Below are 26655 nucleotides of genomic sequence, written 5' to 3'. Positions count from 1 at the left end.
GGACTAGAACCCGGTGTGCCGGTGCCGCTAGGCGGAGGATTAGCCTAGTGAGCCGCGGCGCCGGCCTGATGACACAGTTTGTTGTTGTGGACTCTTAACCTCAATTCCAAAGATGGGATAAAAATTGCTCTTGAATTAGAGATAAAAGCAACAAGATATGACTGAGTCTTATTTTACACAAAGGTGTTAGATAGTAAGTATTAAAAATGGGGGCCAGTATTGTGCATAGTGAATTAAGCTGCTGCCTGTGACACCAGCATCTGATATGGGCACTGGTTTGAGTCCAGCTGTTCCACTTCCCATCCAGCTCTCTGCATGTGGCAGACCTGGGAGAAGTTCCTGGCTCCTGGCTTTAGCCTGGCCCAGCCCCAGCTGTTATGGCCATCTAGGGAGTGAACCAGCAGATAGAAGGTCTCTATGTCTCTCCCTCTCTCTATAACTCTGCCTATCAAATAAATGAATCTTAAAAAAAAAAAAAAAAGACTTCAAAATAACTTTCAATCTATTTTAGCCATAAACTAATATCCTCTTGTTTTTTCTTGGGATTCTTGAAAATGGCAGTAAAATCATCTTCTATGCAGTGAAAAAATAAGTGGCTCTCCCATCCCCAGAGGTTCAGTGCACAGTTGAAGAAACCTTGGCAGTGAGTAAGAACAAGAATTTCAGACTGGAAGGGGAGGCAGCAGAGAACAGATTTTGGAGATGAAGGCCAGATATTTTGGGAGGCTGAGCTATTTCACAGGTGACCAGCGAGAGAAAGGAAGCAGGAAAGGGGTAAATTACAGTGATCCCTTCCTTTGCAGTACTCTGGCTCCAGCTCTGCTGTGCTCTTCAGTGGAGACAAGCGAGTTTTGTGTTCCAAGCAAACAGGCCTGAGATTGGCACTGGTCTCAGTCAATAACGGGTGCTGTTTAATAGGTCTGCCCACTCTCGACAGCGTTCTTAAGCCCATGCTTACAAACACCACAGAGCACAATTGAGATGTACCATAATTACACATCTGGTGTTGTGTATCTGGTATTCCACCTCTTGCAGCTCTAAATTAAGGCATTAATAAAAGTTTTAGCCAAGAATGATTAAGAAAATGTCTGCATCCCTGGTTTGTTTTGAGTTTTGGTTTTGTCATCCTGGTTCCAAGTAGTTCAACATTATGTGTCTCCAAATTCTACAAATCCCACATGGATTTGTTTATTTCCTTATAACACAACATAGCCATGGATTACTGCAGAGTATCTGACCAATGTTACTAAAAGTTCCTATTTTTAAAAATAAACTTAATCATTTCATTTTATTTCTATTCTGATTTGCAAAGTTGGAGATCTATGTAAATCTAAAAAATAAACAACACAAGGGTACTTCAAAAAGCTGTAGAAATGGAATTAAAGTTAAATAAAGTTGTACCAGAATAAGCTTATTGATTATCAGTTAATTAATATATTTATTTGAAAGGCAGAGTGACACTGAGGGGGGAGAGACAGAGAAACTGTCTATCAGTTGGTTCAGTCTTCAAATGCTACAACAACCAGGACTGGACTACGTGGAAGCTAGGAGCCAGGAACTCCATTTGATCTCCCAGATGCGTGGCAAGAACCAGGTCTCCTATGTGCATTAGCAGAAAGCTGGATTGGAAGCAGAAGTGAAACTCAATCCCCTGCACTCCAATATGGGATGCAGGAGTTTCAAGTGGTGACTTAACCCACTGTGCCACCATGCCCAACCTCCAAAAATATTTTTGAAATCCGCCTATAGCATAGATCATCAAAAACTCATGAAAGTGTGTATTATGGAAGAATTGTACATGGTTTCAAGTTTTTTGCCCCACATAAACATTTTGAATTTCATTTTACATGAACTTTGTAGAGTATCATTATATTATACATGATAGTATCCTTATACAAATTATAGAATGTATTGCACAGAATATATATTCTATATGATCCTGGAAACTCAAGTCTTTGTTGGATAAAAGTTTATGATTAACTTGTAGGAGAGAAACAACCTCTGGTCTAGAATTAATATCAGATCATTTTTGCCCATTCATCAAAAAGCAATTAATCTAAAGTTAATTTCTAAGAAATATTTCTACCCCCACTAGGATTTTTTTTGAAGTTTTTATCTATTTATTTTTATTTGAAAGGCAGAGAGACAGAAAAAGACAGGTAGAAAGAGATCTTCACACCAATAGTTCACTTCCCAAATGCTTGCAACAAACATTCCAGGTCAGGGCAAAGGCAGAAGCTGAGAACTCAATCCGAGTTTCCCACGTGGCTCGCAGAGACCCAAGTACCTGAGTCATCACCTGCTGCCTCCCCGGATGCACATTAGCAGGAAGTTGGAATCAGGAGTGGAGCCAGGACTCAAACTCAGGCACTCTGATACTGGGAGTGTGCATCCCAAGGAGTGTCTTAACTGCTGTACCAATGCCTATCCAAGAGTTTTCTTTTTTATAATTTCAGGTCCATTTATATATGTCTTTTAAAAGGATTTATTACTGGGGCTGGTGCTGTGGCACAGTGGGTTAATACACTGTCTGTAGCATGGGCACCCTATATGAACACTGGTTTGAGTTTCTGCTCCATTTCCAATCCAGCTCTCTGCTAACATGCTTGAGAAAGCAGCAGAGGATGGCCCAGGTGTTTGGGCCCCTGCACTCATATGGGAGACTTCGAGGAGGTTCCTGGATCCTGGATCCTGGATCCTGGCTTTGGCCTGGCCCAACCCAGGGCCATTGCAATCATTGAAGAAGTGAACCAGTGGATGGAAGAGCTCTCTTTGTCTCTCTCTCTCTCTCTCTGTCTGTCTTTCCCTCTTTCTCTATAATTCTGACTTTAAAAATAAATAAATTTTTTAAAGATTATTATTTTGTAAGTTATTTAAAAGTCAGAGTTACAGAGAGAGGCAGAGAGATTGAGGGATCTTCCATCTGCTGGTTCACTCCCCAAATGGCTGCAATGGCGGGGGTAGGTCATCCCAAAGCCAGGAGCCAGGAGCTTCCTTCAGGTCTCCCACGTGGATGCAAGGGCCCAAGGATTTGGGCCATCTTCCACTACTTCCTCAGGCACAGAAGCAGGAAGCTGAATTGGAAGTGTAGCGTCTAGAACTGGAACCAGTGCCCATATGGGATACCGGTATCTCAGGTGGCAGCTTAACCCATTATTCCACAATGCTGGCCCCTTCAGGTTCATTTAAATGTAGACAACACAAGCAAATGGATTCAAGTGCTGTTTCCAGCACTATTAATGGTTAAACATTTAATTCTAAAGAGACGGCCTACTTTTTAATTTAACTCTGTTAATATTAGTCTATTAGTTAATGTACATGCTCAGCTGCTGAGCTAGTAAGCTAAAGATTCCCCAATTTCCAATGAATGAAAGAAGAAAGATTTTTCTTTCTCTCTGAAGTAACAGTTCAGAGGTAGTTTGGCAGCCTTGAGCTAGTCAGTGGCTCTGACATCTTCAACTTGTTACTCCCACTTACAGGTCAAAGGTGATTACCATAGTTCTCCCCATCGCATAGCTAGAGAGAAGACCTCATCATTTCAAAGGCAATACTTGAAAGTAGCTCCCCTCACCCATCCAATCATCTCATTGGCCAGAGTATGGCTGTTCCCCTATTAGAAGAGAGGTAGGTAATATGGAGTTGGTATCCTATCAGTAACTACTTAATTTTCTATTAATATGGAAAAACCGTTATTGAGAAGTAAAAGAAGCCAGCTACACTAGTAGACTAGAACAGAGCTTCTTACGCTTTAATGTGTATAAATTACCTGGGGGACCTTGCTGAAATGCAGATTCTGATTTAGTAGGTCTGGGAATTGGGCTAAGACACACAGTATTTTTGAACAAGCTTCCAGATGGTGCCAATACTGCTGCTCTATGGACCACACTTTGAGCAAGGAACAAGGAACTAGGAGATTCTTGTTTGCAAGAAACACAGATTTCTTTAGATTACCTTAAGGAATCACTCACTGTTAGAAAGACTGTGAATAATCAGTGCGATTCTAAGTATCTCGATCTCTTTTGATCATAGATCTTTATTTACCCTTGTACAAATGTTCAGTTCTTCTTTTATACTAAACTAGAAAATTCTCTACGTATTCTATAGTCCAAAGTCTCACAGAAATATTAGTTGGTTCAGTTTGACAGGGACCTTCACTAACCACATGCTATGATTTCACGGGTCATCTGGAATCCTATAAATTATATGAACTTTAGTTTAATTATTAATCGCATCAAAGTAAACATCTTGCCTTGGCTTCTCTGAGCAAGGCACAGTGGGCATGGCAGCTTAAGCCGCAGAAAAAGCTGTACACAAAATCACATATATTTTCTTTGTTTGGATATTATAGAAAAGCATAGGGGCTTAATATATTGTGGATGAAAAACAAAAATATCAAGGTAATAAAGCTTTATACTCCAATATAACGGCATATAATTATTACAATTATTAAATTCACTCTTTTCTACTTATAAAAGTCATATTCACATATACATATTGTTAATATACTGAAAAGCATAGAGAAATAGAACAGAAATAAACACATCATGTATATAATTGATCTGTGATAAGGATATCAAGAATACACAGTGAGGAAAGGATAGGCCCTTCCATGAATGGTGTTGAGAAAAGTGGATATCCAAATGTGAAAGAATAAAATTGAACTTTGTTTTATGCCATACACAAATTTAAAACCTCAAACTATAAAACTCCTGGAAGACAACACAAGGGGAAAACTTCATGACATTGATCTGGGCAATAATTTCATGAATATGATACCCAAAACACAGGCAACAAAAACAGAAATAAACAATGAGAATTACATCAGACTAAAAACTTCTGCACAATCAGTAGAGTGAAAACTCAGCCTATGAAATTGGAGAAAACATTTGCAAGCCATGATTCTGGTAGAGGGTAAATCTCCAAAGTATATAAGGATCATAAATCTCAGTAACAAAAAAGAATAACCCAATTAGAAAATGGCTAAGGACTTGTGTAGACATTTCTCAAAAGAAGACAAACATACAGTAACAAGTAATATCTCAAAATGCTGATCATCACAAATCATCAGGAAAATGCAAATCAAAACCACCAGGGGATATCACCTCACACTTGTCAGGATGGCTATTCGAGAAGCAAGACAACAAGTATTGGTAAAAACATGGAGAAACTGGAACCCCTGCACACTGTTAATGGGACTGTAAAATGGTATAGCGACAACTCAAGATGCAAAAATCAAAACTAGAACTACCAACTGATCCAGCAATCCCACTCCTAAAAGAGCCAAAATACCTAAAAGGTATTTATTAAAAATAGAAAAAAACTGAAGCCAGAATCTCAAAGCAATATTTGCACTCCCATACTCACTGTAGCACCATTCCTAGTAGTTAAGATGTGTGCACAATCTAAATGTCCATTAACAGATGGATGGAAAAAAGAAATCTGTTATATACATACAATGAAGTATGCTGTAGTCTTCAAAAAGAAAAAAAATCTACAATATGCAACAACATGCATAGGCGTTGAGGACATTATTCCAAGGGAAATAAGCCAGACACAGAAAGACAAGTACTGCATGAATCCATGCAGCACAGACCACAAGGTATCTAACACAGTCAAATTCATAAACTCAATAAGCAGAAGGGTGGTTATCAGGGCATGGGGAGAGGTGGGGAAATGGGCAGTTGTTAATTAACGGATGTTAAAATTTCATTTTAAGTAATATGGTTAAGCTTTAGATATTTTCTTGACACTTTATATGTATAGTCAACAATAAAATTTGTCTAAGTCAACCCTTAAATTTGTTAAGAGGGTAGACCTCCTATTTGGTATTCTTACCACAATAAAATCCAATATAATACATTTTTTAAAGTTTTTTTTTTTTTTTTTTTTGACAGGCAGAGTGGACAGTGAGAGAGAGTTGAGAGAGAGAGAGAGAGAGAGAGAGAGAGAGAAAGGTCTTCCTTTGCCGTGGGTTCACCCTCCAATGGCCGCCGCGCTGCGGCCGGCGCACCGCGCTGATCCGATGGCCGGAGCCAGGTGCTTCTCCTGGTCTCCCATGGGGTGCAGGGCCCCAAGCACTTGGGCCATCCTCCACTGCACTCCCTGGCCACAGCAGAGAGCTGGCCTGGAAGAAGGGCAACCGGGACAGAATCCGGTGCCCCGACCGGGACTAGAACCGGATGTGCCAGCGCCGCAAGGCGGAGGATTAGCCTAGTGAGCCGCAGCGCGCTGGCTCCAATGTAATTAATTTTTACATTAAAATGTAAGAAAAGAAACACTAATTTTAACTTCAATTAACTCAAAAGTTCTCCCAAATTAACTTTAAAATGTAGGTAAGATAACGAATACCAAGTTGTAGGGGAAAAAACGAAAACATACAAATAGAAAATTTTGGCTGCTCATACTCTGTATAGCTAACCAGGGGCTCTCCGTGTTCCATGCCACATCAGGGTGACTTTTATGTTTAACCACAGACTTAGTCCCAGCACCCAGATTCTACTCACACTCACCTCAGCCTCTGGAGAGTTCCCGTCATGGAGGGCCTCCTTTTTGTTTTTTGGTTCTGTCTTCCTGTGCCCTCCAAGAAGGAAGTATATAAACCAGCATGGTTAGTGCAGCTGCTTCTAATTAACCCCTTCAGCTGTCCTCCAGATGAGTGACTCAATATGACTTGGCGAACTGATGGTTTCTAAGGAGTCATACATATTTACCACATACCAACATGTTTGATAAAGTTAACCCATCTTACCCCAGCAGTGCGAGATGAAACCCTGCCTCCGCCTATGCGTAATATCCAATTCAGGTGACTAACCAGGGGGGAATGTCTCTTCGCGGTAAGCCAAAGCCTCACCACGGAATTCGGGGTTCTGATAAATCCTTTTTCTCTTTCCGGTGGGAGTCAGGCAAGACCTGAGCAAGACCCACTGGGCCTCTCAGGACCACTGTGGGGCATGTGGAAAGGGCCCTCTTAGGGCCATATTGTGAAACTGAAGAAAATGAAATGTGGGGTGGGGGATGGGTGGCTCAACCCAAGGTAGCAATCAAAGGACCAGCTGAACACAGGAATTAAGCTGCGGAAGCCACAGCAGGGGGCCAGGAAGCAAGCATGCTAAAGAATGTGTATGAAATGAACTGCAAGACCTAGAATAAAGACCTTAGATAAAGATGATTTTTGCCTACCATTCCCTCATTCCAGGGGAATATTTCACTTGCCAACATGAAAGAGTATTGGAAGATTGCTGGAAAGGGCAGAGGACAGGTGAAAATAAAATTAGCCTCCTCCTTCAAGCCAAGAGGTGAGGCAATGTTAGGCAGGCCATAGCAATGTTTGTATCAATGGGTCTGTTCCCATTGCTGCTTGTCTCCCCCGGGGGCAAGATCTAGGACTTGTTTCTTTTATTTGTTCATTCTGCAAACACCTATTGAATAGAACTGAAGTAGTACACATGAATTGGACATACTTTCTGCCCTCAAAGACCATATATTCTTATTTGAGGCTAGAGAGAAGCCTTCTAACTATAGCGCAAGGCAAAACATATGTGTTAAACCTTGAATTAGGCAGTTGGGAGCCTCAGGTGAGTGAGGCAAGGAACCTTCCCCCAAGGAATGAGCATACAAGCAAAGAAGAGAAACATGAATAAAAACAGGAATTGTGAAACAACACATGTGCAGTGAAAGCAGTTTGTGCTGAGTCAAAAGGGTGGAGAGGAGAGGGAGGCAAACTGGGAGTGGTAAGGTGGTCTGAATCTTAGTAAGCAGTATGTAAACTATATTGGAGGGTGTCAGGGTTTATCAAAACTGACAGCAGTAAGCAAAGCATTCCAGAAACAGGTAGTACAAATACAATGTCATGAAATAATATCATTTCATTTTGAGGACAATGTGTGTAGTTCTGTTAGGCTGGAAGTTGAGGGATTAGGGATGAATGAGGATGTAGAAAAGACAGAAGGGGTAGGCAGGCACTCAGTTACAATAATAATATGAGGAATTGTGGATAAAACCAACCTGTACCAAACCAACTTTCAACTCAGTCTTTCACTGAATCTCGGAGAAAAGCATTACATGCCAGTCTGTGGTATAGCGTGATGGTGGCCCATTTCCCACATGGGGCACTTATGGCCATCGGCAACTCTGTATTTCAATAAAAAGAGGTCATGGCTTTTTTCATGCCAGTAAAGTTCCACGTAGCAGCGTGATTTGCCCTCCTTGGTGCATAGGCCCATTCCTAAACCAATCATACATCTAGCAGGATTGAGTGCTCTCACAGCCTAGGGCTGGTCATGTGTTTGGAGCTGACAAACCAAGGAGAAGGGCTGGATAGATTTTCGACTCTCATTAGCTGCCATTCAACTTGTCTGGGGATGCTGGAGTGCAGCATGCTCTGAGGAATTTTTAGCCATGGGTGCTGCTTGCAGGGAAAAGCTCCTTGGAAGTCTTGAGTATGGGGAACATGAAGTCTGAGAAAGAGAAGGCAGAAGAGGCGAGTCTCAAGACAACTTTACTGATTCCACAGCTTTGATTTGGACTTTCTGGCTTTGTCCTTCCGAGAGGAGATCCCTTGTGTGGCTAGCAAGTACACCAGAGGAAACATACATGTAGAAAATGCAGTTAATCTACCAAAGAACTTTGCATAGCTTACGTCCTCATCTTCACCCATTTCTTAGTCAGATTCCAATGTCAAAGTAAGTCACAGGGCTCATTCTTCAGTGGAGTCATTCACACTTTATATTATGCAGGATAAATCTTTTCAAATATACAAGGGGTGGTCAAAAGTGAATAAAGAATGTTTATTATGAAAAAGACTATTCATGGTTTTGAAATGTTTTGTATGGAAATAAACTTATCTTTTAATTCCACTTTTCCTTGAACTTTTTAAAGTTCCGTTGTATAAGGTAATACAAAATGGAAGTTTTGATCTTCCTTGAAAATAAAGTACAACATATATATGAAGGCAAGAATGCTTTGTCATCAATCATAGAACTAGAAGAAGAGAGGTGCCTTCATCAGATTTGCTTATGTTTTCAAAGAACCGTATGATTTGACAAAGATGACAGAGTCACTCAGTGGCGGAGCTGGCACTCAGTTCACATTTCATTGCCCTGTGTTTCACTGTATCATCCTAAGTCAGCCAAACCCTCTCCTAGCAGAAAATTGTCCAGCCAGAGATCATTCTAATACGGGCCTTTGTAAAATACCCTCATCATGGAAGTCAGGTGTGGTTATACCAGGGTTAATTGTGGATGCCTATGATCACTGCTAGGGATATTTAATTTAAAAAAAAAAAGATCAATCCAGATTTGTTGAGACAATTAGAGCAAACCTTTGCTTGATTTTGTTGTGTTGTTGTTTGTTATTTCATGGGATTTCCTTCATCCATCTCAGACTCCCAAAATCCAACCTTTTTTATTGCAAATGGTCCCATAGGTCACGGACCACTAAAATTGAATCAGTAGATGGAGAAATTATCATTGCTATTGATAATCAAGGACCCTTGTTGAAAGAACTAAATATCTAAGCAGGAAACTGTCACAGTGGTAAGAAGAAGGCAGGCAGAAATCCCAACAGGGGATGCAGATCGAATGAAATAGAAGAGTATTTTATCTAGTCCATTAAAATAGACAATTGAAAACAATGCGGTTGGCCCTGCAGGGAAACGCCTGAGCAGCTCCTCACTTACAGACGCACAGCACCAGTGTGCTTATGAGGCACCTTTCAATAGGCTCTTCCAGGTTCTTTCTTTACAAATTTTTATGTATTTGAGATGCAGAGAGAGAGAGAGAACTCCAATCCACTGGTTCACTCCCCAGGGGTTGAAGTTGCATTCCCAGAACACAATTCAAGTCTCCCATGTGGGTGGCAGAGACCCTGTTACATGAACTATCAGCTCTGCCCCACAGGGTCTGCATTGGCAGGAAGCTGGAGTCAGGAACCAGAGGTGGATATGGAATCCAACAACTCTGATGTAGGATACAAGCAACTTAACTGCTAAGTGAAATGCCCACACCTCTTCTGAGGCTCTTGTAGCGTGCTGCCAGCATCACTAAGCACATCAGCCGGAGTCACAGTAACACATGGACTAGGGGGCCCATGTTATGTGACACCTGGTTAAGTAAGTCTGGCAGGAGAGTTACACATTTAAGAAATGAGTTCAAGTGAAGTACCTAGCGACAAGTGTTTGGCGCAGGAGGAAAGACAATGCTTGGGACACCCACATGCCTTATCAGAGTACCTGGGAATCCAAGCTTCACTCTCAATTCCAGTTTCCTGCTAATGTACACAATGAGAAGCAGTTGTGATGGCTCAAATAGTTGGGTTCCTGCCACCCACGTGGGAAAGTGGGATTGAGTTCTAGGCTCCTGGCTTCCACACAGCCCACACTTGGCCCAGTCCCAGCTGCTGCAGATATCTGGGGAATGAACCAGTAAGTGGGGGACTCCTCTCCCTCTCTCTCTCCCCACTGTCACCTTTCAAATAAATAAAAATACTTTAAAAAAAATGAAACATGTTAAGCTAGAGTATTAAATATGAGGAATGGACAAAGAGAGGAAAGATAAACAGTAACGTTGTATCAATTGAGATAATTAAAAAGTAACTTCTCAAAGTCCACTGTGATATGCCCACTGTAATTGCCAAATACCCTGGCCCTTTGCTTGATAGCATCAGCTCCTACTCCTCTGTGAAAATCTCCTGTCTTGACTTCCATGACTTAGTTTCCATCACGTCCTTTATCTTCCAAACTCATCGTAAAGGCTCCCCTTTTTTTATCTGCAAGGAGCTGTGGAACAATTTCCCAGTCCTTTTTAACATACATAGTGCCATGTTCCTTTTAAGATCTCAATAAATAGAAGATTAAGCAACAAGTGAATATAAAACATTGAACTTGTTATCAGATTCTAAATAGATACATCCTCAGAAACATTCTCTCAAAATTTAGACCCTATTTCACAGTTATGGGAAGTCTACCATTGTCACACAGGCAGGCTGTAACAAGCCAGACAGTGCAATTCACTAAAGACCATGTTAGTAAGAAAATCACAACAGCTGGTATTATTGAGAACATTAAGAATGCTTATTGGAGAAATAATACCCACATCAACTCTGGAGAGCATGAAACCGAATCTCACTAGGGCAGTTCCATTCCTTCAACTTAACACCACCAGAAATGAATGAATCAGAAATTTTTTTTCAATGATTTATGATTTCCCTTATATCTGGAAAGGGATTATAAATGAATAAAAAGATGAGCCCAAGAGGCCATGTGGATATGTGTGAACATGGCAGTTGAAAGACAATTAAGAGAACAAATACCTTCATACTAATGAAGCCTCGACCTTATGCATATTTCTGAAGGAGACCAGATATAGCTCATTTTCTGTGAAGGGTTATTTTCTGTAATTTGGGGAATCTCACCTAAATAATACACAAACTACAAGAAGCATGTGGGGCCAGCCTACGAGACACCTCTTTGTGAAGAACTGCCCCATCTATTCATTTCCAACGGGAGCTCTGGGGTACTGGTTGTTGATGACTGGACAAAAATGAACACTTGATCCAAACTAGGCTAATTTAATTATATTCCTAGAAATCTGGAAATAGGAGTGAGACGGAGAAAATTCAGGAGCCACTTCCACCATATGCCCACAGAACCAATTCAGCTGGCCCCTGCTGTGCAGGGTGAAGTGGAACTCAGGCATGCAGAGCAGCCAGGCCTTCATGCATGCTTGGTAGCTCTCTGGGTCCTGCATACAGCCTCTGGTCAGGCCAGCTGTCCTGGGGATTCTTTGAAATACTCCTGTACCCCTTCAATAAAATTTCCTTTACCACTTAAGCAGTTATTTTCTCTTCCAACCAAAACAATTTAGCTAATAAATGGGAAGCACACACATCTGTGATGTGCCTGGAGTCTTCATACAATCTAAAGGTTCAGACCCATAGCCCCAGTGAACTCTTCAGTAAATGGGATAGGGGAGCCATAGGCCTCAGGAGTAGCTGTGCTTGGAAATGAATATAGAATTATTTTGACTTCAGTATTAAAATTGAAGAACTATGGAGTCTAGGAGGAAAAAATTTTCTGTTTAGAAAATTCCTATTAAATCTGGGAGATTTCTGACCTCAGAATCAGCTCTAAGGCATTAAGATCTGGCTTAAAACCCATGAGAGCATTTGTAGCATGGAAAGCTAAGACAAGGTGGCAAAAAATGATCTACATGAAGGATCTCTGTAAGTGAGATCCCAGTGGAAAGGAGGGGCCATCAAAGAAGGATGTACTTTTCTCTGAAGGGAGGAGAGAACTTCCACTTTGCTTATGGGCCTGTCTAAATACTGACGGAATTTGAGAACTCAAAAGGCTTCCATAGCCTAGGTAGCTCATGTCAAGAGCCTTGGGTGGTCACTGACGTCATAAATAAGAGTGTCAATTGTTAAATCAACAACAGGAGTCACTGTGCACTGGCTCCCCATGTAGGACCTCTGTCCTTATGAGTTCTACTATGAGAATTAACGGTACAACTTGTCTTCAAACAGTTCTTTATACTTGGTGTGTCTGTGTGGGTACAAACCGTTGAAATCTTAGTATAGACTTGATCTTCTGTATACAAAGATAATTAAAAATGAATCTTAATGAAGAATGGGATGGGAGAGGGAGTAGGAGGTGGGATGGGAGTGGGGTGGGAGGGCAGGTATCGGGGGGGGAAGAACCGCTATATTTCCAAAGCTGTACCTATGAAATTTGTATTTATTAAATAAAAGCTTTCTTTAAAACAAATCTTGGAGACTTGAGAGAGAGAGAGAGGGAGAGAGAGAGAAAGAAAGAGAGAGAGAGGAAGCAGAATGGGAGGGCCTAGGAACCAGTCACAAGAAAAAAATAAATCCAGAATTTAACCTTTTCTGCCACTTAGACTGGCAACGTTTTGTGTATAATTCATGCAGTATCTCGCTCTAAGTTTGATGTGAATTCTCTCACAAGAGAGTTGGAGATAATGTCACTGTGAATATTAAATCAACCAGCAAGAGGTGGGAAGGTGGTGACACTAAAGATAAGATCAGATACAAGCCCAGTGAACTCTTAAATAAAGAAACAAGTGAGCCCAACAGGGCAATAAACAACACTAGAGTGAAAGGCAATAAAAGAGAAGAAGGAAAATAAGATATTCAAATGTAATGAAGCAAGACTGATAATGACTAGTGCCTGGAATGCCATTTTAAGTAATATAAGCTTCTGTAACCAGAGTGATTAAAATGTCTAAGCCTCCACTACAATCAACCTGTATGGAATATGTCTTAGAGTGGTATGAGTTGTTTTTCCTAGTAGTAAAACAAAGACCAGAGAAGAAAACCGCTGACCTGGATCTGGCAGGTTTAAAGTGGACCTTGTGCTTAAGTGGACAGTGGGTGACAAGCTCCAGAACCTTTCAAGGAGAGGGAGCTTTCAAGGAGAGAGTGCATCAAGAGGAGAATGAGCTCTAAGGTTAACAGACAAGACCCACAACTCAGATTTGCTACACTCTGAAGTTAAAGTTCACATTTTATGTGTATTTCAAGTATCTGGGTTCATCAACAAATTCTTAATACACAATCAAAATTAAAATTAAATAGTAGTAGGTGCATACATTTCTCCACATTGAAAATGAGTCCGGGATACCTTTAAAAGGTTGTGATGAAATCTCATATATGACAACCACAGGACAAGAAACTGCCACGTATCTTTATTAATATTCATGATTAAAGTCATAAATCTTTTCTTACTTTGTGTTAATAACAACACCAAAACAACCAGAGCTAGCCTGTGACCATATTTGCATTTTGCATATCGCAGAGAAGCTTCCTGTACTTCCTTCCTAAGAAAGCCAATCTATAAGCAAAGAGACTCTCTAAAGTGTAAAAATATTTGGCAGGCATTGGCTATTATTACTCACTGAACTCTAAAATATGCTGAACCACGAGAATATATGGTTCATTGTGGTTAGGATTGATCTGGAATCAATATAGCAAACCTACACATTTTAATTACTGCAAGTAAAAGATACACTATGTTTAAAAATGTAGTACTACGGGGAATAATTATTTGGTTGACATACTAGTGAATGCTGATTTTCAGGGATGGGAAGAATCAATCATTAGGAAAATTCAATTAAACATTCTTTATTGAAAGCCTGCTGTGAACAAAACTATGCGATAACTCATGCACTTTTAATGGAAGTATGAATTCGTATTCTTCCCCCCTTCCTCAAGAAAGTAACTTAGCAATATGCATAATGAGTTTTTCAAATGGTTGTATCTTTGACAGAGTAATTCCACTTCCAGATGTATAATAATCAGATAGCTTCACAGATTTCTACCAGTTAAAGAAGTAATGCCAATTCTGTATGAGTGTCACCAAAAATCAGAAAAGAAGGGAACACTTACCCAATTCCTTGTATGAAGCCAATATAACCCTAATACCAAAACCAGAGGCAGACATTTCAGAAAAATTAAAAGACATCCTTAAAAAAAAGCATCCATGACAAAATACTAACAAATTGAGTCCAGCCACATCTAAAAAGAATTATGCACAATGACCATGTGGAATTTATTGCAGGAATGCAAGGTTGGTTTCATGTGTGAAAATCAAATAATGTAATATATCAACAGAGTAAAAAGCAAACCTACATGAGCATCGAATTAGATGCAGGAAAGCATTCAATGCACACAGGCTCCTTTCACAATAGACACACTAGGAAGAAAAAAAACTAGGAAGAAGAGAGAACTTACTCAACATGATAAACAAAATCTATGGAAAACCCACAATTTACATCCAAGTTAAGGGCAAAATACTTGATGCTTCTATCTATCAAGAACAAGACAAGCGTGTCCACTTTTGCCAATTCTATGAAATATTGTAATGGAGGTTCTATCCATGGTATCACACAAGACAATGAAATAAAAGGCAACACCAGCATCAGTTCAAGCCCAGTTCAAGCCCCAGATGCTCCACATCTGATCCAGCAATCTGTTAATGTTTCTGGGAAAGTAGTGGAAGATGGCCCAAGTGCTCAGGCCCCTGTCACCCACATGGGAAACCCAGAAGAAGCTCCTGGCTCCTGGATTTAGCCTGGCCCAGCCCTGGCCATTGTGGCCATCTGGGAAGTGAACCAGCAGATAGAAGATCTCTCTCTCTCTCTCTCTCTCTCTCATTGTGTAATTTTGCCTTTTAAATAAATAAATCTTTTTTTGGAAAATTTAAAACTATTTCTATTTGCAGATGATATGATTTTATATATAGAAAATCTTAAGGAATTCATTTAAAAACTATTGTGACTAATAGTTTAGCAATCAGTATACACAAATCAATCATTTTCTGTATATTTGCAATGAACCATCCAAAAGTGAAACTAAGAAAACAATTCTGTTTTCATTAGCATCAAAAAGAATAAAAATTTAGACACATGTTTAGAAATAAATTTAACCAAAGTATTGTAAACCTTATACTCTGAAAATGGCAAAATATTGTTGGAATAAATTAAGGATGACCTAATCAAGAACAAAAAAACAGTGTATGTTCACAAATTAGAAGACAATATTTTATTTATTTGACAGGTAGAGTTATAAACAGTGAGAGAGAGAGAGAGAGACAGAGAGAAAGGTCTTCCTTCCATTGGTTCACTCCCCAAATGGCCGCTACAGCCAGCGCTGCGCCGATCCAAAGCCAGGAGGCAGGTGCTTCTTCTTGGTCTCTCATGCAATATTATTAAAATGGGACTATTCCATCAAAGTGATACCCAGATTTAAAAGAATGTCAACCAGAATACTTGATGACTTTTTTGTAGACACTGACAAACTGATCCTGAAATGCATTAGGAAATGCAAGAACCCCATAACAGATAAAACAATCTTGAAAAAGAACAAATCACACTTTTTGATCTTAAAATGTGCTACAATGAAATAATAATGAAGACAATTTTGTAATGGTACAAGGATAAAAATGTAAGTCAACAGAACATTGATAACCTAGAAATAAACCCACGTATTCATGGCCACTGATTTTGGATAAGGGTATTAAGACAATTGAATACAAAAGAGTCTTTTCAACAAATGGTATGGTGACAACTATATACACATAAGCAAAATAATGAAGGTGGACCTCCACCGCCTTATGAAATACCATAAGCAAAACTGAACTCAAAATGTATAAAAGTTCTTAAAATAAGATCCAAAATGAAAAGTCTTGAAAGTACTTCAAATGATGCCATGAAGAAAGTGGAAGTCCATGGAATGGGAAAGGGTATTTGCAAATGGTATATCTGATAAGGGAATTGCTTGTATAACTAATAATAAAAAGAAGGATTTGTCAATTTTAGAATGAGAAAAGCATTGGCCGGCGCCGCGGCTCACTAGGCTAATCCTCTGCCTTGCGGCGCCGGCACACCGGGTTCTAGTCCCGGTTTGGGCGCTGGATTCTGTCCCTGTTGCCCCTCTTCCAGGCCAGCTCTCTGCTGTGGCCTGGGAGTGCAGTGGAGGATGGCCCAAGTGCTTGGGCCCTGCACCCACATGGGAGACCAGGAGGAAGCGCCTGGCTCCTGGCTTTGGATCAGTGCAGCACAGCGCCGGCTGTAGCACGCGGGCTGTAGCGGCCATTTGGAGGGTGAACCGATAGAAGGAAGACCTTTCTGGCTCTCTCTCTCACTGTCCATTCTGCCTGTCAAAAAAAAAAATGAGAAAAGCATCTAAATAGATGTTTCTTGAAAGCAAATATACAAATGGCCAGGGTAGAATCATAGAAAGAAGCAAATTGATATAACCACATGCTTAATACAGCAATATTTACTTAGTTACCAAGAAAGAAAGAAAGAAAGAAAGAAAGAAAGAAAGAAAGAAAGAAAGAAAGAAAGAAAAGAAAGTAACAAATTGAATGGTTAGGTAGATGTATGGCTGGATAAATATATAGTTATGGATAAGTAGATAAATATAGCAGTGTTGATAACAGAACTTTATATTATCCCATAGCATTTTAGTGGAGCAGGTCATCCTAGTTTTCTTGATTGGTTAACTTTTAATTTCTTTATTTTCATTTATTTAAAAGGCAGAGGGAGGGAGAGGGAGAGAGACAGACAAACACAATGAGACTGAGCCTGGAATTCAATTCAGGCCTCTCATGTGGGTTGCAGGGATCCAACTACTTGAGCTTCTGCCTCATAGGGTGTGCATTTACAGGAAGCTGGAATTGGGATCAGGGCTGTGACTTGAACCCAAGCACTCCATTATGAGACGTGTGTGTCCCAACAGGCATCTTAACTGCTGCAACAGATGCCTGCCCCCATCCTGATCTATTCTCATTTCATAGATCATATGTTTGTTTGCTTATTTATTTATTCGTTTGAGAGGTACACATATACACACACATACGCAGAGAGAGATACAGAGAAAGCACTCCCACCTGCTGGCTCACTCCCCCCAGATGCCAGCCATGGTCAAAATCCAGGAGTTGGGAACTCAACTGAGATGTTCCACATGAGTGGCAGGAAAGCCAACTACCTGAGTCATTATTGCTGCCTCTGGGAGGCGACATTATCAGGAAGCTAGAATCAGGAGGTGGAGCAAGGAGTTGAACCCAGGCATTCTTGTGAGATCCAGGCATCTTAACCCCTAGGCCAAACATCTGCCCCCATATGACTATCTTTTTTGAGATTTCTGAACACTTTTTTTTTTTTGTCTCTTGCCTGGTTTTTCTGTGGGTGCCTGCTAAGAAGAGATGACGTTACCAAAATCAGTCACAGATCCCCAGAAAGAATTGGCTGTTGCACTACCCCTCAGACTCTTGTTTACTGTCTCTGTGTTCCTACTGATGCTTTCCTGGCTGGAGGAGAGAGCCTGCAGTTTGCCTGCACGACAAGTATATTCCTTATTTAACTTACTTGGTTTTTTTAATCCCCCCTTGTTGGCAATTAGCAATCAAATTCTTAATTAGCTTAAATCCACCTGACTATTTTGCACCTAGTAAATCAATTAATTCAATTCACATGGAGGAGATTGTATTTCGTGCCATATTTCCATCATTACTGACCATCATTGTATGGGGCTGTTGTATGTACAGTGAAGACATGATATCCAAGCAGAATTTTTATTCTACACTGTTTTGTAGTCTGTCAGGTAAGTGGAGAGTGCAGTTAGTGTTTTTAATGTAGAAAGGGATTTAGCAACAGGCCTCAGAAGACCAAACCAGAAATTAGGAGTCTAGTGCATGTTATAAACAGGTTCACTGTTTAGGTTACGGCCTTCTCACATATACCTGATGATGTGCAGTATCATTCATTTTAGACTCAAATTGCATTTGTTCAGTAGAAAAATTGTGAGATTATATTCTCTGTTGTTGCAATAAAGGTTGCTACATAGTGGGATAGAGGCTTCAGGAACATGTCAAGAATGAATTCCATATAATTATACTTTGCCCCCAAGTCTCCTTGTGGGGCCATAGCTTGGGGAAAGAGAAGAATTTAAGATTTCATTTTAAAAAATCAACTTGAAGAAAGACTTTCATATAGAGGTAAGTTTAACCATTTAATATGTTTCTTGAAAGAAGCTTTTTTAGGGGAATGATAGTAAAGTAGCCCTGTGCAGAGAATTCTATGATCAAAATCAGTGTTTTAAAAATAGGGTATGTCTCTATGCAAAGACCAATGCACGTCAAACTCCTAATTATTACAGATATCTGACCTAATGATCTTGATTATTTAAAGAAAGAAATTTCCCAAATGTCATCAATATATCAAAATGCTTACACATAGATTGACATAGGCTGCAGATTCTTAGTTCACATTTCGTTCACAAGGTGAAAATACTATTGTTGACTGACCAGATACAATTTTGTTGATGTGTTCTAGCCAAGACTTCCCGTTTACGTGTATGGGAACCTCAGATCCAAGCTTGGGGCAGTGGAGAAGGAAGAGAATGAGACAAAGTTCTATTAGTGATCAAATACCCTGTCAGAGCTACTCTTGCAGAAGCAAAATTTCTACTGCCCCAAGGAGTAAAAAGAAGTCTTGGTGTAATTGTTTTCTTTTTACTAACAGCTTTATTGACATATAATTCACATACCATAAAACTCAGCCATTTGAATTGTATACCTAAGTGAGGGCTTTAGTAAATGTATAGAATTGTGTAAACACTGCCAATATCTAATTCCAGAATATTTTCATTTAGCCCTCCCCCCAAAAACAAACATCATATCCAATAGCAATCGCATATTACTTACTTCCCCTAGTTATTGCCCCCAATAAATCTGGTTTGTGTCTCTTTATATTTTGACAATTCATATATATGGGATCATACAATATATGAAGTTTTGTGACTGACTGTTTAATTTTCAAGTTTCATCCATAGTATAGCATGTGCCAGCACTTCATTCCTTTTTATTACTGAATAACAGTCCATTTTAGTAACTTATGACATTTTGTTTATTCATTCATTAGTTGACAGACCCTTTTGTTGTTTGCTTTCTGGGACTGTTATGAATAATGCTTCCATGAAAGTTATGTGCAAGTTTTTGTATAAAGTTAGTTTTAAGTTTTCTTGGTTATATGCCTAGGAGTTGAATGGTTATATCTTATGGTAAATCTCTTTTACATTTTGAGGAACTGCCAAAGTGTTTTCCAAAGTGGATTCACTATTTTGCAAACCTACTGGCAGCTTGTGAGTGTTTTAATTTCTTCACTCCCTCACCAGTATGTTTTTAACAATGTATTTATTTATTTTGAAAGTCAAATTACAGAGAAAAAAATTACATAGAGAGAGAGAGAGAGAGAGAGAGAGAGAGAGATCTTCCACCTACTGGTTTACTCCCCAGATGGCCACAATGGGCAGTGCTGGTCCAGGCTGAAGCCAGGACCCAGGGGCTTAATCTGGGTCTCCAATATGGGTGACAGAGGCCCAAACACTTGGACCATCCTCCTCTGCTTTCCCCAGGCCATTAGCAGGGAGAAGATTCAAAAGTGGAGTAGCCAAGACACGAATTGGTGCCCATATGGGATGCCAGCTTTACAGGTGGTGGTTTTACCAGCTATGCCACAAAGCCAGCTGCTCACCAGTACCTTTCTTTTTTAATTATTATAGTCATTTTAGTGGATGTGAAATGGTCTCTCATTGTATTTTGATTTGCATTTCTCTAATGAAGAATGACATTGAATATCATTTCATGTACTGTTTTTGTATACATTTGTATACATTATTTGTATACTTTATTTGAACAAATATCTATTCAAATCCTTTGCTTGTTTTGTAACTGGGTTGTTTGTGTTTTAAATGTTGAATTATTAAGATTTCTTATTATATTCTAGATACAAGTCCTTTGTCAAGTGTATGATTTTTGAATATTTCTCTCCCATTTTGGGTTTTATTTCTTCCCTTGTTTCTGACAACATCCATTGAGGTCCAATTTTTCTATTTTTAAAAATTTTGTCACTTATGCTTAAGATGCCTTATATAAAAAACCATTGCTTAAATTTAGGATCACAGATATAAATTCATGTTTTCTTCCATGAGTTTTATAATTTCAGTTCATACATATGTCTTCAATCCATTTTGAAATTAATTTTATAGATGTGTAAGGTAGGGGGTCTAACTTCATTCTTCCATATGTGGATATCCAGTTCTTCTGGTACAATTTGTTGCAAAAGTAATCTTTTACAATTGAATTGTCTGGTACTCTCACCAAAGACCACGTCACTGTAAATGTAAGGGATCTTTGTGGACTCTCAGTTCTTTAGCATTTGTCTCTATGTCTATCGTTTGGCCATGTCAGCACCACACTGTCCTAATCACTATGGTTTTGCTGTAAGTTTGGTTGTTGAGATGTGTGAGTCCTCCCACTTCATTTTTTTGCTTTTAAAATTGTTTTAGCTACTCTGAGTCCGTATGAATTGTAAAATTCCCTGTGAATACAAGTTCCACATAAATTTAAGGATCAGCTTATTAATTTCCACCAAAAAAATAGTCTTAGATGAATATTTATTTATATGAACACTGTTTCAGGTTCAATGATCAGAATACAGTTGATGAAGTACCCAAGGAGAAGTAATTGCTGGAGACCATTCGTTAAGCCTCATGTTCCAGGTGGTTGGTCCTGCCTAGAGCAGGCCCTGGGCAGCATCTGGAAAGACAAAAACAGGCGTCAGTCCCCAGAGGGAGGAGAGGAGGAGACGGCTGATGAGATCTGGACAGCATCTGAAGATCAGAGCCAAGAAGGAGGCTCAGAGATGAGGTGTGGTGTGAGAAAGAATGATTACACATATCAGGGAGCTGTAGCCATAAGCACTGAGTGCCAGCCATGATGCTATGCAAGTGTGTCCAAGCTATGTCAGTGATTCCTACTATACGCACTTTGTCAGAATTATTGATATGAACGTCATCTTACTAGCCCAGGCCTTCCACCACAGCTAGCTAGGTAATAATAACCGACATCTGGGAAGCACAATGCTGCTGACAGTACCCTGCAACATACACAGTCTCACGCATGTGATTCTCGTGACACTTTGCATGGCAGGTGTGTTTTACAGGTCAGTTTACACACACTTGCTGAACTTTTCTTTCTTCCACAAAACTTCTTAATGACTCTTTCAGACACTGAGGATAAAATATGAGGAAAGTAAGTCTCTCCTTCAGAAATCAACTTAATAATGGAGATGCAGTTAAATAATTGTATCTGTCAGCCAGTATTAAAAGTGATCATAAAGGATAAATGAATCAAGTGCTCATGAAAATGTAGACAATGATACCCTACTTTGGGGAAACACGCTTAAAATCAAAGGAGTAAATAGAGAAGGGTAAAAATGAAACAACATAACCTATGTTTGAAGCATGGAAAGTGACAGCTCAATATGAAAGGGGGAGTAGGAAGATAGAGAAATTCCTTCACTATTTCTGTATCTTTTCCTGTGGCATCATTATTTCCCTTCCTCTCCATCTGTGACTTAATAATTCTACTCATGTCTTAATGTTATGAGAGCAAAAACATGTAGAGTAAATGAAAATCTTCCTTAGTAGCATTTATTAAGTTACTATCTGAGGTAGGCCAGCGCCACGCACGGCTCAGTAGGCTAATCCTCCGACTTGTGGCGCCGGCACACCGGGTTCTAGTCCCGGTCGGGGTGCCGGATTCTGTCCCGGTTGCCCCTCTTCCAGGCCAGCTCTCTGCTGTGGCCAGGGAGTGCAGTGGAGGATGGCCCAAGTGCTTGGGCCCTGCACCCCATGGGCGACAAGGAGAAGCACCTGGCTCCTGCCATCGGATCAGCGTGGTGCGCCGGCCGCGGCGGCCATTGGAGGGTGAACCAATGGCAAAGGAAGACCTTTCTCTCTGTCTCTCTCTCTCACTCTGCCTATCAAATAAATAAATAAATAAAATTTTAAAAAAGTTACTATCGGGCCGGCGCCGCGGCTCACTAGGCTAATCCTCCGCCTAGCGGCGCCGGCACACCGGGTTCTAGTCCCGGTCAGGGCGCCGGATTCTGTCCCGGTTGCCCCTCTTCCAGGCCAGCTCTCTGCTGTGGCCAGGGAGTGCAGTGGAGGATGGCCCAGGTGCTTGGGCCCTGCACCCCATGGGAGACCAGGAAAAGCACCTGGCTCCTGGCTCCTGCCATCGGATCAGCGCGGTGCGCCGGCCGCAGCGCGCCGGCCACGGTGGCCATTGGAGGGTGAACCAACGGCAAAGGAAGACCTTTCTCTCTGTCTCTCTCTCTCACTGTCCACTCTGCCTGTCAAAAAAAAAAAAAAAGTTACTATCTGAGGAATGAAGATCTCGTGATATAAATATAGAAACAACGCTTTCATCTTAGATGTAGCTTTTTCTCAGTTTTCTCAGGCTGCATCTTAAGGCTTGATAAGCAAGTTAGATGATACAATGACATTATAAATTTAAATCTTAATTTAACTATTACTTGAGGTTTTTTTCTCTTCCTGGTATTCCATGTCAAGAAGTCAAGTATTATTTCTGGGCCTGTGCTAGAATAAAAGAGCACTCTAACTGAATAGTAATAAACATTTCATAAGTTTTATGGAAGAATTATTTTTTCCAAATCTGATTATTTATCCTTTATTTCACTATGGGGTGTTTATAAACTTTTATAAAATGTTTTATTCATTTATTTCAGAAGCAGAATGAGAGGGAGAGAGAGAGATGGCTCCTACCTGCTGGCTCACTCTTAAAATGTCCTCAGTAGCCAGGGTTGCTTTGGGTCAAAGCCAGGAGTCAGAAACTCAATCCAAGTCTCAGATGTGGCAGCAACCCAATTATCTAAGTGACCACTGCTGTTTTCCCAGAGTCTGGCTTAGTAGGGAAATGGAGTCAGGAGTCAGAAACTTGTATCTAACCCAAGAACTTAATATGGGATGCGGGCATCCTAACTACTAGGATAAAACCTCCCCATATATAGTTATTTCTAATGCAGCAAAACACAATTTATTGAATCTCATTAAGTCAGAGGCTGTTGACAGGATAGAACCTCAAGGAACCACTATGGATGGGGGAAATAGGCTCTTCTAGCCCCAAGGACTAGACCATAATTGGTCACCAAAGAGTTTATATTCAGCAAGAGTAATAACCGCACATCTTTTGCTGATGATTAGTTTATTGGTGGCCACATGAACTTTTTTTCAGTCTTTGAGATATAAGAAAAAGTTTTATATGGAGGTCCCTGATAGGAGCATTTATACCTTCGGCATAGAAAGGGAAAAAGAAAGAGACCTGTTCTGAACAAGGTTGTACGAGGACGTAGCATCACACGAGCTGCGATTGCGAACTTGCCCCAGCAGCCATAACCCAAGCCTAAGCATCTGGCATAAGAGGTTGGCAGGGTTCAGTGAGACAAACAACAGGAAATTGTTGGGCATTTGTCCACTCTCCATGTCTAGTTTTCTGAGATAATACACACTGAAGACAGAGTTGGTCAAGTCCTATTGTTAACTTGTAGCCAAATGAAAGTTAACTCATACTCAGGAAAGGACAAACCATATATATTTGCCATTTTCCCACTAGAGTTGAATTCTTAGCTTTAGAAATCTTTTCTAAATCCCCAAATCCTGGGGCTCAAGGAGTGGAGAGAGTTCCCAGATCTAGCTGTTATGTGACCTTAGAATGTCACTCCACAAACTGCATCCCAATTTCTTCACCATGAAAGAAGACACTTGAGTGAAAATCATCTTGAGATTCTTTATAGCTCTCTAATTTCACAAAATTTGGGCCAGAAAACAAGGAACAGAGTTATGACTTATCACAACTGAAAAAAATGTTATTTGTTAGTGCATGTTTGAATGTGTGTGTGTATGTTACCATTGGTCTTAATAACAAATTGTTTTTGGGCGAAAGTGTTGTTGCTCTTCAGTGCATCTGTAAACTCATGAGTAAAATGCCAAGTGTACAACACAGGCTCTTGGGAAACAATTTTATCAGGAGGAGCCCCATCTACCCCAAGTAAATCACGGCTGTGTGGGGAATAACACTGGTGCAGTGGTGGCCTAGAAGCATTTTCACTGGGCAAAGTCTCATGGATGCTAGAGAACAGAGAAGCTCAAATATCAAATTAAATAAATTTAATTATCAAATCAACTTTAAATATATAATGAGAAGCAAGGAGAAATCTGGGACTGGTTAATAAGGTGCAAGCTTCTGCTTAGGGACAAGAAAGCCAAAAAGAATACTGTTTCCAACTTTATAACAGGAAAAAAAATGTATTCATCTACAATGTATTTTTTGAAATTTATTTGAGAAACAGACAGAGGGCTCCCATCTGCCAGCTTACTCATAAGAACTAGTGCTAGGCCAGAACAATGGTGGGAGCTGGTAACTCGATCCTGTTTTCCCACAGGGGTGGCAGGGACTCAACAACCCAAGATACTACCTGCTGCCTTCCAGGGTAAGCATAAGCAGGAAGCTGGAATCAGGAGCTGAGCTGGGACTGGAAAACTGGCTCTTTGATTCAGGACGCAGGTGTTCCAAGTGGCCTCTGATTCAACAGGCCAAAAGTCTACTCCCAAAATAACTTCTTGAATGCTTTAGAGAGCTGAGATTGAATGACAAGCCACTAACCAAGACTCTACTGAAGATAAACACCTGAGGGAGAGGTGGCTCACAGCCCTTATTCACCTTAGGCAGATACAGAATGCCATACAAACTGGTTAAAAAACTTCACTCTTGCTAAAAATGTTTACTTGACTGCTGAAGGATGGATGCGAGATAGCATAAAAGAATAAAATCCCTAGGACAGACAGACAGACACAGGAGAATTTGTACGCACTTGATGGCTTTTCTTCAAGGATCTCACTCAGTATCCAGAAGGAAGACTGGAAGTAGAAGGCTTAAGATTTGAGTTTCTGCCACCCAAATGGTAGACCTGGATAGCATTCATGGTTCCTAGCTTCAGCTCCTGCTCAGCCCCAGCAGTTGTGGGCATTTGAGGAGTAAACTTTTGGAAGGAAGTGCTCGCTCTCTCTCAAATAAACAAATAAGTTTTTGTTTGTTTGTTTGTTTTAAAGGCATTGAAGGCAGAGAAGCCAGGAAGTACAGGCTTGTGGGCTATAAACAACTAGGTTCAACCTACCCCCTTCTCCCCTGAGAAATAAAACCAGTAAGCCACTAAGGGAAGCCTAACAAACCCTATCAGTATTTAGGAATCCTTGTAACTGGAGGGGAAAAAAACAGCAACAACAACAAAACTTATGTTCAGAGATGTTCAGGAAAATGTTCTGGTCTCCTGCCACTGAGAGGCCCAAACTCTATGACCCAGGAACACAACCCCTAACACTGAGATGGACCCAGAGAACCTGAATCCCCATCCCCATTCTGAGTATTAATTAACAGCAGTCTACAGCTGAGCAGAGGATAGACACATGCAGACGGTTCCCTCTCGGTGGCATAGCTACAAAGGGAAGACTGAATGCTCAGGGTGGCACAGACATGAAGAAAAATTGGCTGGCGAGCCAAGCCCACCTGAAACACAAAGTAAGCTTGAATTTGAAATCTGCTGAAGATGCAATAATAAAACACAAACCCAACTCACCTTTTGATTCCACACTGAAAGGCTAACTAAAGAAGAGACATACCACTTTCAGCTATGATTACTACTGTACTACACAAGATGTGCAGCTTTTAGTCAAAATGTTCTGCAAGGGAAAAGCCAAAAACAATATTAAGAAAGAAATCAATACACAATAATATGACCCAAATGTCAGAAATGTAATACAAGGAGTTTAAAATAACTGCAATTAATATGTTTAAAACTTAGTGGAGGCTGGCACCACGGCTCACTAGGCTAATCCTCCACCTGCGGCGCTGGCACACCGGGTTCTAGTCCCATTTGGGGTGCCATATTCTGTCCCGGTTGCCCCTCTTCCAGGCCAGCTTTCTGCTGTGGACCGGGAGGGCAGAGGAGGATGGCCCAAGTGCTTGGGCCCTGCATCTGCATGGAAGACCAGGAGGAAGCACCTGGCTCCTGGCTTCGGAACCTCATGGTGCACCGGTCGCAGCAGCCATTGGGGGGTGAACCAACAGAAAAGGAAGACCTTTCTCTCTCTCTCTCTCTCTCTCTCTCACTGTCCACTCTGCCTGTCAAAAAAAAAAAAAAAAAAAACTTAGTGGAAAAGATAGATGAGACACATAAACAGATTGGGAAATTCAGCATGGCAGTGGAAACTAAG

At 40.5% G+C, this 26655-nt stretch overlaps 2 long non-coding RNA genes across 4 annotated transcripts in view; both read right to left on the bottom strand.

Annotated features, from left to right (window-relative positions):
- Window positions 1–7036, bottom strand: part of LOC149128777 (uncharacterized) — a 102683-nt gene extending 95647 nt beyond the window's left edge. For 2 of the 3 annotated variants that reach the window (XR_016213655.1, XR_016213657.1), the window contains exon 1: window positions 6510–7036. This is a non-coding gene — a long non-coding RNA (uncharacterized LOC149128777). The remainder of the gene's footprint in view (window positions 1–6509) is intronic. The other variant, XR_016213654.1, reaches the window with a different exon arrangement.
- Window positions 7037–20961: 13925 nt separating this feature from the next.
- Window positions 20962–26655, bottom strand: part of LOC149128776 (uncharacterized) — a 73700-nt gene continuing 68006 nt past the window's right edge. The window contains exon 4 of the long non-coding RNA XR_016215132.1: window positions 20962–21118. This is a non-coding gene — a long non-coding RNA (uncharacterized LOC149128776). The remainder of the gene's footprint in view (window positions 21119–26655) is intronic.

This window comes from Oryctolagus cuniculus, chromosome 1 (assembly GCF_051225735.1).
Source record: "Oryctolagus cuniculus isolate XC-2025 breed Fujian yellow rabbit chromosome 1, ASM5122573v1, whole genome shotgun sequence".
In the NCBI taxonomy this organism is placed as follows: domain Eukaryota; kingdom Metazoa; phylum Chordata; class Mammalia; order Lagomorpha; family Leporidae; genus Oryctolagus; species Oryctolagus cuniculus.
Note: the sequence above shows the minus strand (reverse complement) of the source record. Positions and strands in the feature narration are given on the sequence as shown.